Consider the following 16,782-nt stretch of genomic DNA (forward strand, 5'->3'; position numbering starts at 1 on the left):
TCTGCCACAGTTTTGCCCAAATACATTACTTGAAAGGGCAGATTAAAAATAAACAAAAGGCGCACTTAATTTGTCTCACCTGGAATGCCAAGTTCAGGGCCAAGGGAATTGTAAAAAAAAAATAATAAACTTTCATCAGATGCACCTAGTAATTCTCTTGAATACTCTGGTGGTGTAAAAACAGCACATCAGTATTTGAGCCAAGGGTGAGCCGAGATGGATTCCTTGCTGCGGCCACCATGGTCATAAAGCAGCTCTTCCTCTGACTCAATGTCCCTGGAAGCCACCAGTATGAGATGAGGTATTCCATCTATGTCATGGAGTTTGGTCTGGCAGTTGCCAGTTTTACTGTGGTTTAGCAGCCTTCCCAGGCGAGTTGATTCTTTTGTAGCATCCACAATGTAAAGAAGAAATTACAGGTTTTAAAACATCCATGAGCAAGCTGAAAACATCTACATTGTGGCAATGCATAAGTCATAGTTAACACAAATTTAAAATGAAGTTTGAGTAGATACCAGTATGTTTTGCTGAGATACTGGAAATAGTACATGTAGCAGCCAGTCCTGGGGTCTTGGGCATACAGAGCCTCTCTCTCCTTGGCATCAGTCAAATGCAACAAGTCTCCATGATACTCAATTACAAACTTCCCCTTCTTGAAACGTCTGACAGCAAATACTCCTCTTCCCTTCCCCTCTATATGTTTGGCCTATTGGGGTTAAAGTACAGGTCAAATCAAATTCCAGGTTAAATGATCCATTTCAGTACAATGTTACTTTAATTTCTAAACTAACCTGCAGTCCTTCAACTCATTATCAGGTAATCAAGGTGTCCGTGTTCTTCGTACTGTTGGCAGAGTGTGGTGTTTAATGAGTAAATAAACATTATCATCCTAACCAGGATGACGAAGTTGGCATAATCCAATGCAATCCCCAGAGTGGAAACTGTGGGTTAAAGGGATAGTTCAGGGATAAAGGGCTACTACATTACTAAAATTCCAAACCATCCACACATTAAATTCTGAGCAAGAACATGTTTTTTTTAACTTGTTCTTGCATGGCATGGTTGATCTTCAAGCACAACTCACTCTGGTATTATAAACTGACCTTCAATTCAGCTTTGCCTTTTCTGGAACTCTGTCTAATAGGATAATAATCTGTGACCTTCCTGTTTTGGGCAGCATTGCTTTCTGCTCTGGATGAAAAGAAAATACAGTATTCCATGGTCAGATGATCTGGTGTTGAAGTGCTGGCTTGATCAAATACTGTGCTTCATTTGAACAAATATTTTACTGACATGTTTGTCAACATTACTTACTTTTTGACAAGCCCCCTTCTCAGTTTTGGGCTTGGTGATATTGCCATCTGGTGCAGTTGGGTTGGGGTGTGATTTTTAGATCCTCCTCCTGGACATGCAGGGTAGTTGTCTCTCTGGGTACCAGTCTCCCTGAATAGAATAGTGGGGAAAGAAGCACAGTGTACATCCAGACTTTGTTGTATAAGCAAAACATACAGCTTCAGGAGGGGAATGCTATGGATGCCTAAATAAACAAACAATTAGTGTCATAAGACATTGGTCAGTGTACATTACTGCCATTCACAGGAAATTATTCTGGGGGGTCACTTCCCTCCGATCTGACTCAAAAGAATTAGAGGTTAAAAAAATATAATAATATGGAGTGCAAGCATTGCCATGGTCTTATTCAGACCAATATTGTATGATGATGAAAAAGAGCAGGTAGTCCAAGTAACAGATTTTAATTGTCATCATTGGTGGTGGTTCAAAGGACAAATGGTGGGTTACCTTTCTCTTTCTTTGATGGCTCAGTTTGAAGAGCACATTTCTCAGGCACATTTTCCGCTTGGATGACAGAACTTGAGTAGTCACACAGAGGAGATCTGGGTTTGCTGGGACTCCGAAGACTTTGTATAGTAGGCTGACAATTACCTGCATCTTGCAACAGTAACAGATGCAACATGCACTTGTGGCTGACCATTACATGTATTTTTTTTTGTTTTGTTAATGGAATTTTTTACTTTTATTTAACTAGGCAAGTCAGTTAATTAAAACGTCTTCGGGATCGGTGTCCCATCCATGGGACGGTTGAGCTAACGTAGGCTAATGCGATTAGCAAGAGGTTGTAAGTAACAAGAACATTTCCCAGGACATAGACAGCTGATATTGCCAGAAAGCTTAAATTCATGTTAATTTAACTACACTGTCCAATTTACAGTAGCTATTACAGTGAAATACCATGCTATTGTTTGAGGAGAGTGCACAATTTTGAACAGTTAAATTAGGCACATTTGGCCAGTCTTGGTATAAAATTTTACATAAATGCAATGGTTCATTGGATCTGTCTAAAACTTTGCACATACTCTAACATCTAGTGGCCAAAATCTAAACTGCACCTGGGCTGAAATAATACTGTGGCCTTACATTGCAAAGATGTACAAAAAAAATAAACTATGGTTGTTTTTTTTATTATCTTGTACCAGGTCTATTGTTTTATTCTCCTACATTCCTGTCACATTTCCACAAACTTCAATGTTTCTTTTCAAATGGTACCAAGAATATGCATATCCTTCCTTCAGGGCCTGAGCTACAGGCAGTTAGATTTAGGTATGTCATTTTAGGCGAAAATTGAAGAGGGGCGGATCCTTAAGAACAAATTCTTATTTCCAATGGTGGCCAAACTCTAACAACGCTGGGCCAATTGTGCGTAGCCCTATAAGAGTTGTGATACAGCCTGGAATCAAACCAGGGTCTGACGCCTCTAGCACTGAGATGCAGTGCTTTAGACCGCTGCGCCACTTGGGAGCCCAACACGAACTTGTATAACTTAGCTAAATGAAAAGTATTGATAACCAATTTCCAACACCTTTAATAAGTTACCCCATTCATTTTAGGTTTATTTTCCTTTGTCTTCTTTTAGACCTGAAGGGTTTCCTCTGGACTATTGTTGGTAGTCAGTACTTTTTTTTCCCCCTTTTGAAGGCAAACATGTCAGGAGGTTAGCTTTAATAGCCTACCATATCCACAGTATGTCCATGATAACTAGCTAGCTGATAGCAATCTGCGTCCCTCATTTGACTAAGGAGTAACGTCGTTGTCAAGCTAACTTTACCTCTAAACAGCCTTGTCTCGACTTTACTACTCATAAGTTTCCTTACTTACCTTTAGCCATGTCAACACTCCCACAACTAGACAGTATGTGTACAAGTTCGTGTTAAAAATTTTGCAATGTTCGCGTGTGCTTCGTTGTATTTTGCTAGCGAAACAACTGTATCGCTAGAAACCGAATAGAAACACCAGAATAACAAAACATGGACTTCCTGTCATTTAAAAAGCTACTGCATCCCTAATTGGTTAAACGCTACTTCTAGTAGAACGTGATTGGCGTGGCGCGAAACATACTTTAGAAGCCCATCGTAAATTCACTCTGGAGTGCAAGAGTGCGCTCTAGGCGTTCGTAAATTCTGAGCGTTGTGACTTCACAACGTCAGTCAAGCGAACTGGCTAGCTACATCCAGAAACATAATGAGAGAACACCCCACTCTGACCATTTTACTCGACCTAGCAGAGCTGGTTAGGCTGTTTTGTGTTTATCCAGAGCATTGTTGCCAGAAGCACAGTTACAGTACTAACACTCTAGATAACATAAATTATCAGAGAGGTGTTCTCATTTGTGTCTAGAAGTAACTTACCAGTTAGCTTGGGTGCTTGTCTGCCGTTGTCAGGTCGCATGGATCACAATCTTATAAGGCGTTGGATTTACAAACGACCCAGACCACACTGACCAACTGGAGGCAATTTGCGAACGCACCCTTAGGATATCCTGAGAAGGTATTTCATTTGAGTTGTCTGCCCTTGATGTGATAACAAAAAATAGATTTTGTGCAATGCAAATCTATGCGGAATCTCAGTAAGCAAGTAGACGACATGTTTTCCTTCTGTGTGTGTATACATTGTAATGAAACGGGAGGGAGCAGGCCTCGAACCCTCGACCTTCTAGCCCGAAGTCCAGCCGACTGTGCCGCAAAAGCATGCTCAAGAGGCAGAGTCGATATCCGTGCTTATAAACCCAGGGTCGTTACACTACTCCCTCCTTTCAAAGAGCGCGTCCTCGCGACTCCGTCTTATAGGACCACGCTCACTGGCCAAGCACACGCAAGGTCCAATCACTTGACACCAATGTAATGAAACGGCAGGGAGTAGGCCTCGAACCCTCGACCCCGAAGTCCAGTGCGCTATTGCCTGTGCTGCAAAAGCGCTTATAAACCCAGGATTGTTACTATATATAACTCAGCAAAAAAGAAACGTCCTCACTGTCAACTGCATTTATTTTCAGAACCCTGTCTTTCAGAGACAATACAGATCTTCATTGTGAAGTGTTTATACACTTAATGAACATGTACCTGTGGAACGGTTGTTAAGACACTAACAGGTTTGACAGTAGGCAATTAAGGTCACAGTTATGAAAACTTAGGACACTAAAGAGGCCTTTATACTGACTCTGAAAAACACCAAAAGAAAGATGCCCAGGGTCCCTGCTCATCTGCGTGAACGTGTCTTAGGTATGTTGCAAGGAGGCATGAGGACTGCAGATGTGGTTAGGGCAATAAATTGCAATGTCCATACTGTGAGACGCCTAAGACAGCGCTACAGGGAGACAGGACGGACAGCTGATCATCCTCGCAGTGGCAGACCACGTGTAACACCTGCACAGGATCGGTACATCTGACCATCACACCTGCGGGACAGGTACAGGATGGCAACAACAACTGCCCGAGTTACACCAGGAATGCACAATCCCTCCGTGAGTGCTCAGACTGTCCGCAATAGGCTGAGAGAGGCTGGACTGAGGGCTTGTAGGCCTGTTGTAAGGCAGGTCCTCACCAGACATCACCGGCAACAACGTCGCCTATGGGCACAAACCCACTGTCACTGGTGATCCTAACTGACCTAAAACAGGGAATTTTTACTGGGATTAAATGTCAGGAATTGTGAAAAACAGAGTTTAAATGTATTTGGCTAAGGTGTATGTAACCTTCTGACTTCATATATACCCATATGTGTGTGTAAATATATATATACTGCTCAAAAAAATAAAGGGAACACTTAAACAACACATCCTAGATCTGAATGAAAGAAATAATCTTATTAAATACTTTTTTCTTTACATAGTTGAATGTGCTGACAACAAAATCACACAAAAATAATCAATGGAAATCCAATTTATCAACCCATGGAGGTCTGGATTTGGAGTCACACTCAAAATTAAAGTGGAAAACCACACTACAGGCTGATCCAACTTTGATGTAATGTCCTTAAAACAAGTCAAAATGAGGCTCAGTAGTGTGTGTGGCCTTCACGTGCCTGCATGACCTCCCTACAATGCCTGGGCATGCTCCTGATGAGGTGGCGGATGGTCTCCTGAGGGATCTCCTCCCAGACCTGGACTAAAGCATCCACCAACTCCTGGACAGTCTGTGGTGCAACGTGGCGTTGGTGGATGGAGCGAGACATGATGTCCCAGATGTGCTCAATTGGATTCAGGTCTGGGGAACGGGCGGGCCAGTCCATAGCATCAATGCCTTCCTCTTGCAGGAACTGCTGACACACTCCAGCCACATGAGGTCTAGCATTGTCTTGCATTAGGAGGAACCCAGGGCCAACCGCACCAGCATATGGTCTCACAAGGGGTTTGAGGATCTCATCTCGGTACCTAATGGCAGTCAGGCTACCTCTGGTGAGCACATGGAGGGCTGTGCGGCCCCCCAAAGAAATGCCACCCTACACCATGACTGACCCACCGCCAAACCGGTCATGCTGGAGGATGTTGCAGGCAGCAGAACGTTCTCCACGGTGTCTCCAGACTCTGTCACGTCTGTCACATGCTCAGTGTGAACCTGCTTTCATCTGTGAAGAGCACAGGGCGCCAGTGGCGAATTTGCCAATCTTGGTGTTCTCTGGCAAATGCCAAACGTCCTGCACGGTGTTGGGCCGTAAGCACAACCCCCACCTGTGGACGTCGGGCCCTCATACCACCATCATGGAGTCTGTTTCTGACCATTTGAGCAGACATGCACATTTGTGGCCTGCCGAAGGTCATTTTGCAGGGCTCTGGCAGTGCTTCTCCTGCCCCTCTTTGCACAAAGGCGGAGGTAGCGGTCCTGCTGCTGGGTTGTTGCCCTCCACGTCTCCTGATGTACTGGCCTGTCTCCTGGTAGCGCCTCCATGCTCTGGACACTACGCTGACAGACACAGCAAACCTTCTTGCCACAGCTCGCATTGATGTGCCATCCTGGATGAGCTGCACTACCTGAGCCACTTGTGTGGGTTGTAGACTCCGTCTCATGCTACCACTAGAGTGAAAGCACCGCCAGCATTCAAAAGTGACCAAAACATCAGCCAGGAAGCATAGGAACTGAGAAGTGGTCTGTGGTCCCCACTTGCAGAACCACTCCTTTATTGGGGGTGTCATGCTAATTGCCTATAATTTCCACCTGTTGTCTATTCCATTTGCACAACAGCATGTGAAATGTATTGTCAATCAGTGTTGCTTCCTAAGTGGACAGTTTGATTTCACAGAAGTGTGATTGACTTGGAGTTACATTGTGTTGTTTAAGTGTTCCCTTTATTTTTTTGAGCAGTGTGTGTGTATATATTGTCACAGGCCGGCTCATAGCAAAAATGAGGGGACACGAACAACAGGTATAGGCCAATCAAAAAGGTTCTTTATTATAAACCAAAAATGATTAACTTTAAACAAAGTAAAAGAAATGAGGTGTGGAAATGTCATAATGTAGGGTGTATGTAAAGTGAAGGGATGCATGAATCTGTGTGTGTGAATATGACTGAGTGGAAACTATGTAAAACTACAAAGGAACAAACAAAACAGGATCATACCTGGAGGAGCAGAGAGAGAAGAGTGGTTAGTGAAGCAGTTTAAATAACCTGAGCCAGGTGGCTCCAATCACTAACGACCCTCCTCTGCCTGCAGGAGGAACCGCCCCTGCACTGCGGTGTGTGTGTGTATATCTATCTATCTATAGATATATACATATATATCTCTATATCTTATCTCTATATATATATCTTATCTCTATATATATCTTATCTATCTTATCTATCCATCCATCCATCCATCCATCCATCACATACATACATACATACATACATACATACATACATACATACATACATACATACATACATACATACATACATACATACATACATACATACGTATACGTGTGTGTTCTGATAAAGATAAATGTTACCTGCAAATATTCTTTGTTCGCACCTTCTGTTTCTATTTTAGAACTCTTGCTTTCCCTGTTCCAGATTCCACCACCACAGCCTCAAACTGGCTAAATCCCCAACTGACCCTCATACCATCACGGTCACCTAATCGTCGCCAGTTTACAATTGGCTCATTCATCCCCCCTCCTCTCCCTGTAACTATTCCCCAGGTTGTTGCTGTAAATGAGAATGTGTTCTCAGTCAATTTATCTGGTAAAATAAGGGTTAAATAAATAATATTTTAAAAGTGAACCACTTCAATGCGTGTCATTCATCACATTGTATAGGCTATCATGATTATGTAGCCTGGTCTTTTAATTATTTGTTTCTTTTATTTTTTATAAAAATGTTTACTTCACTTTTATTAAAACGGCTTTTTAATAATTACATTTTTTAAAACCTTTATTTAACTAGGCAAGTCAGTTAAGAACAAATTCTTATTTTCAATGACGGCCTAGCTGCCTTGTTCAGGGGCAGAACGACAGATTTGTTGGTTAAGGGTGTGTAAGTAAGCATTTCACTGCAATACCTGTTGTATTTGGCGCATGTGAATTAACATTTGATTTGAAATGTTTAAATAATTGACGTAAGAGTAGGCATAGGCTATATTTTTAAATATTAAACATATGATAACAATGTGTATGATTATTTAATTGTAATGTCCTTTATCCTTATTAGGCTATTAGCACAGGCTACAGTAGATGTGTACATAATCATCAGCAGCATTCTATTTCATTCAATAAGTCATCTGAGTTTGACATATAGGCTTAAGAAATATTGTGTTTAAACTATAACCTAATACAGTATAACAAAAGGTGAAAATAAAATGTATAAATAAAACGTATTATTTGGTAATTTTGTAAAAGTTATTGTTAGAAAGTCATTTTTGGCCTTTAATAAACTTGGATTTGCTATTTTGAGGATATATTCCGTTGTGGGTGTCAATATAAAGTCACGGCCATATTTGCCAGTGCCGCTTTTCTGTAAACAAAGTGTCTGAATTCCAAGACGATTTTTCTCTCTTAAATTTGTTTCTGGAAATGTCTTACAAGCCCAATATTTAGTCTAGACTTTGTTTTGTCAGGTGTAAAATTCGATATTGTAATGAATACCTGGGGAACGCCGGTGACTGTAGTTTTTCCCCGAGTTATATACAGTATATAGGGTCAGATCCTGAGAGCTGATTTATATCCGCCATTATTAGGCTACTAATCATAGCTAAAACCCTTTCCCTGTCGTGCATCCGTAAAGGTTAAAATGATGTTGTTCACTCGTCTACCTAAACAGAACACGCGCATCCTATTGTCGGATTTTCTGTCCGGCTGGATGCGGTAACAATGTATACAGACAATTTATCACTTTGGCTACTTAATTCTACCCATACGGTTCCATGATTGTTTCCCGATGGCTATTGATTGATTGGGAAGTGGACGGTACTTTGACTCTTATGACACCCAGTGTTCGCTGAAGCAAATTGCATCTCATCCCCCATACAGCCTACTACGATAGGCTACATTAATTAGACAGATCTTGTATTTCAAGATAAAATTGACAAAAGTAATGCAGCATACCCATTGAAACAATACCTTAAATAAAAATAGAATAAAACTAGGCAAATGTTTCAGCCACTTATTCCTGGTCAATTTCAAATGATTAATTCCAAATCAATTTCATAATGCATATAGTATTATTACTAAAATCACCAGTAAAGATGTATTGCATGTGGCATATATTATATATAATTGTATTTTTTCCCCTCCAACAGTTGCGGTTGTACACTCTTCTTCAACAAGCATATCAACACTGCAATCTTACAGGCCAGTAGGGAATGACTATGGACTATCTTTGAGCTTTCCACAGCTAAAGACTGAAATTGTTAAATGTTCTAGATGACAACAATCATTATCTAATGTGATAGATTATACCACACATTTTAAATGCTGCGAATTAAAAAAAATACAAAATTGCAGCACAACGCATGAGTGTCCATAAAGCGAATTTCTGCTATAATTTCAGTTGGTGACTAACGACTAACGGACATAAATCACACTTTCATTTGCAAACCATTCTTTCATTGTATCACAGAGTTCAAGTGGAAGTTAAGTGCCTCAGAGTAAATATGCAGAATTGCTAGCCATTATTGAAGAGGCAATGAGGTAAGACCAATTTATTAATGGAGAGACTAAAGCAAGGTATGTACTTGCCTTGCCCATGCTAGAGCCTTAAAGTCCATTCACAAACGTATCTACCATGCGGGGGGAAAGCCCAGACACTGTCTAAATGTTAATCTTTACTTGCAAAATGGTTTAATCCTCACTTGTGGATGAAAACATTTTGAACACTTAAAATGCTATGACGTCGATGCTAATGTTCAGTCCCTGGACAATAAAGTAGACGAGCTCAGGGTGAGGATCTCCTTCCAGAGAGACATCAGGGACTGTAACATACTCTGTTTCACGGAATCATGTCGCTCTCCAGATATACTGACTCCGTCCATACAGCCTGCAGGGTTTTCCATACATCGAGTGGACAGAAAAAAATAACTCTTTGGGAAAAATAAAGGAGAATGTGTATGTTTCATGATTCACTATTGTGGTAACATACAGGAACTCAAGTCTTTTTGTTCTCCCGTTCTGGAATACCTCACTATCAAATGCCGACGCATTACTTCACGAGATAATTGTCTTCGGTCATCGTCACGGCTGTGTGTATTCCCCTCAAGCTGACACCTCAACGTCTCACAAAGAACTACACTGGACTTTGTGCAAACTGGAAACGGCATATCCTAAGGTTGCATTTATTGTAGCTGGGGACTTTAATAAAGCAAATCTGAGGAAAACGCTTCCAAAGTTTTATCAACACATTGACTGCACTACTTGCTCATCAAGAATTCTTGACCATTGCTACTTCCTCTTCCGGGATGACTTGAAGCCCTCCCCCACCCTCCCTTCTGCAATTCAGATCGCACCTCCATTCTGCTCTTCACTTCCTATAGGCAGTAACTTAAACAGGCAGCACCGTGGTAAGGACCTTTTCATGTTGGTCTGACCAATCGGAATCTATGCTTCAAGATTGTTTTGATCATGTGGACTGGTACATGTTCCGGGTTGCCTCTGAGAAAAACATTGACATATACACTGACTCAGTGACTGAGTTCATCAGGAAGTGCATAGAGGATGTTGTTCCCACTTTGACGATTAGAACTTATCCAAAGCAAAAACCGTGGATAGATGGCAGCATTCGCACAAAACTGAAAGCGCAAACCACTGCATTTAACCACGGCAAGGTGACTGGGAACATGGACAAGAACAAACAGTCCAGCTATGCCCTCCGTAAGGCAATCAAACAAGCAAAACGTCAGTACAGAGAAAAAGTGGAGTCACAATTCAACGGCTCAGGCACGGGACTGATGAGGCAGGGACTCCAGATAATCACGGATTATAAAGGGAAAACCAGCCACATCGCGGACACTGATGCCTTGCTCCCGGACAAGCTAAACACTTTCTTCGCCGGCTTTTAAGAAAAAACAGTGCCGCCGACACGGGCCACCACCGCTCACGAGGACTGTGAGCTCTCGTTCTCTGTGGCTGATGTGAGTAAGACATTTTAAGTGTGTTAACCCTCGGAAGGTTGCCAGCCCAGACGGCATCCCAAGCCGTGTCCTCAGAGCATGTGCAGACCAGCTGGCTGGGGTGTTTACAGACATATTCAATCTCTCCCTATTCCAGCCTGTTGTCCCCACTTGCTTCAAGATGTCCACCATTGTTCCTGTAACCAAGAAAGCAAAGGGAACTGAACTAAAAGACTATCGCCCCTTGCTCTTTGAGAGGCTAGTTAAGGATCATATCACCTATACCTTTCCCGACACCCTAGACCAGGGGTGGGCAACTCCAGTCCTCGGGGGTCTAATTGGTGTCACACTTTTTCTCTATCCCTAGCAAACACAGCTGATTAATCAAATTGCACTCTAAACAGAAGATGATTAGGTGATTATTGGAGTCAGGTGTGTTAGCTGGGGCAAAACTGTGACACCAATCAGGCCCTCGAGGAATTGCCCACCCCTGCCCTAGACCCACTACATTTTGCATACTGCCCCAACAGATCCACGGATGACACAATCGCACACTGTCCTATTCCATCTAGACAAGCAGAATACCTACAGTTGAAGTCAGAAGTTTACATACACTTAGGTTGGAGTCATTAACTTATTTTCAACCACTCCACAAATTTCTTGTTAACAAACTATAGTTTTGGCAAGTCAGTTAGGACATCTACTTTGTGCATGACACAAGTAATTTTTCCAACAATTGTTTACAGACAGATTATTTCACTTATAATTCACTGTATCACAATTCCAGTGGGTCAGAAGTTTACATACACTAAGTTGACTGTGCTTTAAACAGCTTGGAAAATTCCAGAAAATGATGTCATGGCTTTAGAAGCTTCTGATAGGCTAATTGACATCATTTGAGTCAATTGGAGGTGTACCTGTGGATGTATTTCAAGGCCTACCTTCAAACTCAGTGCCTCTTTGCTTGACATCATGGGAAAATCAAAAGAAATAAGCCAAGACCTCAGGGAAAAAATGTGTAGAACTCCACAAGTCTGGTTTATCCTTGGGAGCAATTTCCAAATGCCTGAAGGTACCACGTTCATCTGTACAAACAATCGTACGCAAGTATAAACACCATGGACCCACGCAGCTGTCATACCGCTCAGTTCTGTTCTGTCTTTGGTGTGAAAAGTGCTAATCAATCCCAGAACAACAGCAAAGAACCTTGTGAAGATGCTGGAGGAAACAGGTGCAAAGTATCTATATCCACAGTAAAACGAGTCCTATATCAACATAACCTGAAAGGCCGCTCAGCAAGGAAGAAGCCACTGCTCCAAAACTGCCATAAAAAAGCCAGACTACGGTTTGCAACTGCACATGGGGACAAAGTTTGTACTTTTTGAAGAAATGTCCTCTGGTCTGAGGAAACAAAAATAGAACTGTTTGGCCATAATGACCATCGTTATGTTTGGAGGAAAAAGGGGGACGCTTGCAAGCCGAAGAACACCATCCCAACCGTGAAGCACGGGGGTGGCAGCATCATGTTGTGGGGGTGCTTTGCTGCACTGCAGGAGAGACTGGTGTGCTTCACAAAATAGATGGCATCATGAGGACGGAAAATTACGTAGATATATTGAAGCAACATCTCAAGACGTCAGTCAGGAAGTTAAAGCTTGGTCGCAAATGGGTCTTCCAAATGTACAATGACCCCAAGCATACTTCCAAAGTTGTGGCAAAATCCCTTAAGGACAACAAAGTCAAGGTATTGGAGTGACCATCAAAGCCCTGACCTCAATCCCATAGAAGATTTGTGGCAAGAACTGAAAAAGCGTGTGCGAGCAAGGAGGCCTACAAACTTGACTCAGGTACACCAGCTCTGTCAGGAGGAATGGGCTTGTGGAAGGTTACCCAAAACGTTTGACCCAAGTTAAACAATTTAAAGGCAAAGCTACCAAATACTAATTAAGTGTTTGCAAACTTCTGACCAACTGGGAATATGATGAAAGAAATAAAAGCTGAAATAAATAATTCTCTCTACTCTTATTCGGACATTTCACATTCTTAAAATAAAGTGGTGATCCTAACTGACCTAAGACAGGGAATTTTTATTTGGATTAAATGTCAGGAATTGTGAAACTGAGTTGAAATGTATTTGGCTAAGGTGTATGTAAACTTCCGACTTCAACTGTATGTAAGAACTACAGCTCAGTCTTCAACACCATAGTGCCCTCAAAGCTCATCACTAAACTCTGGGCTATGGGTCTGAACCCCGCCCTGTGCAACTGGGTCCTGGACTTCGTGATGGGCCAACCCCAGGTGGTGAAGGTAGGCAACAACACCTCCGCTATGCTGATCCTTAACACGGGGGCCCCACAAGGGTGCGTGCTCATCCCCCTCCTTTACTCAATGTTCACCCATGACAGCATGGCCACGCACGTCTCCAACTCAATCGTCAAGTTTACAAATTACAGTTCCTCGGTACATCACTGACAACCTGAAATGGTCCATCCACTCAGACAGTTTGATGAAGACACAACAGCACCTCTTCATCCTCAGGAGGCTGAAGAAATTCGGCTTGGCCCCTAAGACCCTCACAAACTGCACCATTGTCGAGCTGTATCACTGCCTGGTACGGCAACTGGACCGTCCGCAACCGCAAGGCTCTCAAGAGGGTGGTGTGGTCAGCCCAACGTAACACCAGAGGCACACTGCCTGCCCTTCAGGACATCTACAGCACCTGTTGTCACAGGATGGCCAAGAAAATCATCAAGGATCTCAGCCACCCGAGCCCCGGCCTGTTCACCCAACTACCATCTAGAAGGCGGAGACAGTACAGATGCATCAAAGCTGGGACAGAGATACTGAAAAACAGCTTCCATCTCCAGGCCATCAGACTGTTAAATAGTCACCACTAGCCGGCCTCCATCCAGTACCCTGCCCTGAACTTTAGTCACTGTTACTAGCCGGCTACCACCCGGTACTCAACTCTGCACCTAGAGACTGTTGCTCTATGTACATAGTGATTGAGCACTGGTCACTTTAATCAAATCAAATTGTATTAGTCACATGTGCCGAATACAACAGGTGTAGACCTTAGTGAAATGCTTACTTACGAGCTCCTAAACAACAATGCAGTTTAAAAAAATACGGATAAGAATAAGAAATAAAAGTAACAAATAATTAAAGAGCAGCAGTAAAATAACAATAGCGAGACTATATACAGGGGGGTACCTGTACAGAGTCAATGTGCAGGGGCACAGGTTAGTTGATGTAATATGTACATGTAGGTAGAGTTATTAAAGTGACTATGCATAGATGATAACAACAGAGAATAGCAGCAGTGTAAAAGAGGAGAGAGGGGCAATGCAAATAGTCTGGATAGCTATTTGATTAGATGTTCAGGAGTCTTGGGGGGGGGCAGAAGCTGTTTAGAAGCCTCTTGGACCTAGACTTGGTGCTCCGGTACCGCTTGCCGTGCGGAAGCAGAGAGAACAGTCTATGACTATGGTGGCTGGAGTCTTTGACAATTTCTAGGGCCTTCCTCTGACACCGCCTGGTATAGAGGTCCTAGATGGCAGGAAGCTTGGTCCCAGTGATGTACTGGGCCATTCGCACTACCCTCTGTAGTGCCTTGCGGTTGGAGGCCGATCAGTTGCCATACCAGGCAGTGATGCAACCCGTCAGGATGCTCTCGATGGTGCAGCTGTAGAACCTTTTGAGGATCTCAGGACCCATGCCAAATCTTTTCAGTCTCCTGAGGGGGAATAGGTTTTGTCATGCCCTCTTCACGACTGTCTTGGTGTGCTTGGACCATGATAGTTTGTTGGTGATGTAGACACCAAGGAAATTGAAGCTCTCAACCTGCTCCACTGCAGCCCCGTCGATGAGAATGGGGGCGTACTCGGTCCTCTTTTTCCTGTAGTCCACAATTATCTCCTTTGTCTTGATCACGTTGAGGGAGAAGTTGTTGTCATGGCACCACACGGCCAGGTCTCTGACCTCCCTATAGGCTGTCTCGTCGTTGTCGGTGATCAAGCCTACCACTGTTGTCATCTGCAAACTTGATGATGGTGTTGGAGTCTTGAGGGGCTCCTGTGTTGAGGATCAGCGTGGCGAATGTGTTGTTACCTACCCTTACCACCTGAGGGCGGCCCGTCAGGAACTCCAGGATCCAGTTGCAGAGGGAGGTGTTTAGTCCCAGGGTCCTTAGCTTAGTGATGAGCTTTGAGGCTACTATGGTGTTGAACGCTGAGCTGTAGTCAATGAATAGCATTCTCACATAGGTGTTCCTTTTGTTCAGGTGGGAAAGGGCAGTGTGGAGTGCAATAGAGATTGCATCATCTGTGGATCTGTTGGGGCGGTATACAAATTGGAGTGGGTCTTGGGTTTCGGGGATAATGGTGTTGATGTGAGCCATGACCAGCCTTTCAAAGCACTTCATGGCTACAGACGTGAGTGCTACGGGTCGGTAGTCATTTAGGGAGGTTACTTTCGTTTTCTTGGGCACAGGGACTATGGCTGTCTGCTTAAAACATGTTGGTGTTACAGACTCGGACAGGGAGTGGTTGAAAATGTCAGGGAAGACACTTGCCAGTTGGTCAGCGCATGCTCGCAGTACACGTCCTGATAATTCGTCTGGCCTTGTGAATGTTGACCTGTTTAAAGGTCTTATTCACATCGGCTGCAGAGAGCGTGATCACACAGTCTTCTGGAACAACTGGTGCTCCCATACATGTTTCAGTGTTATTTGTCTCGAAGCGAGCATAGAAAGCAGTTTAGCTCGTCTGGTAGGCTCGTGTCACTGGGCAGCTCTCGGCTCTGCTTCCCTTTGTAGTCTGTAATGGTTTACAAGCACTGCCACCTCCGAAGAGCGTCACAGCCTGTGTAGTACGATTCGATCGTAGTCCTGTATTGGCGCTTTGCCTGTTTTGATGGTTCGTCGGAGGGCATAGCGGGATTTCTTATAAGCTTCCGGGTTAGAGTCCCACTCCTTGAAAGTGGCAGCTCTAGCCTTTAGCTCAGTGCGGATGTTGCCTGTAATCCATGGCTCCTGGTTGGAGTATCTACGTACAGTCACTGTGGGGACGACGTCATCGATGCACTTATTGATGAAGCCAATAACTTTGGTGTACTCCTCAATGCCATCGGAGGAATCCCGGAACATTTCCAGTCTGTGCTAGCAAAACAGTCCTGTAGCTTAGCATTTGCTTCATATGACCAATTTTTTTATTTCTCTAGTCACTGGTGCTTCCTGATTTAATTTTTGCTTGTAAGCAGGAATCAGGAGAATAAAATTGTGCTCAAATGGAGGGCGAGGGAGAGCTTTGTATGCGTCTCTGTGTGTGGAGTAAAGGTGGTCCAGAATTTTTTCCCCCCCTGGTTGCACATGTAACATGCTGATAGAAATTTGGTGAAACGGATTTAAGTTTCCCTGCATTAAAGTCCCCGGCTACAAGGAGCTCCGCCTCTGGGTGAGCGTTTTCTTCTTTGCTTATGGCAGAATACAGCTCATTCAATCATTCAATGCTGTCTTAGTGCCAGCCTCCATCTGTGGTGGTATGTAAACAGCTACGAAAAATACAGATATACTCTCTAGGCATATAATGTGGTCTATAGCTGATGGAGAGATTATTTTATAAATTTTTTATTTCAACTTTATTTAACCAGGTAAGCCAGTTGAGAACAAGTTCTCATTTACAACTGTGACCTGGCCAAGATAAAGCAAAGCAGTTCGACAAAAACAACAGAGTTACACCTGGGGTAAACAAACATACAGTCAATAACACAATAGACAAATCTATATACAGTGTGTGCAAATGTAGTAAGATTAGGGAGGTAAGGCAATAAATAGGCCATAGTGGCGAAATAATTACAATTTAGCATTAACACTGGAGTGATGGATATGCAGACGATGTGCAAGTAGA

This window comes from Salmo trutta, chromosome 9 (assembly GCF_901001165.1).
Source record: "Salmo trutta chromosome 9, fSalTru1.1, whole genome shotgun sequence".
NCBI classification, from domain to species: Eukaryota; Metazoa; Chordata; class Actinopteri; order Salmoniformes; family Salmonidae; genus Salmo; species Salmo trutta.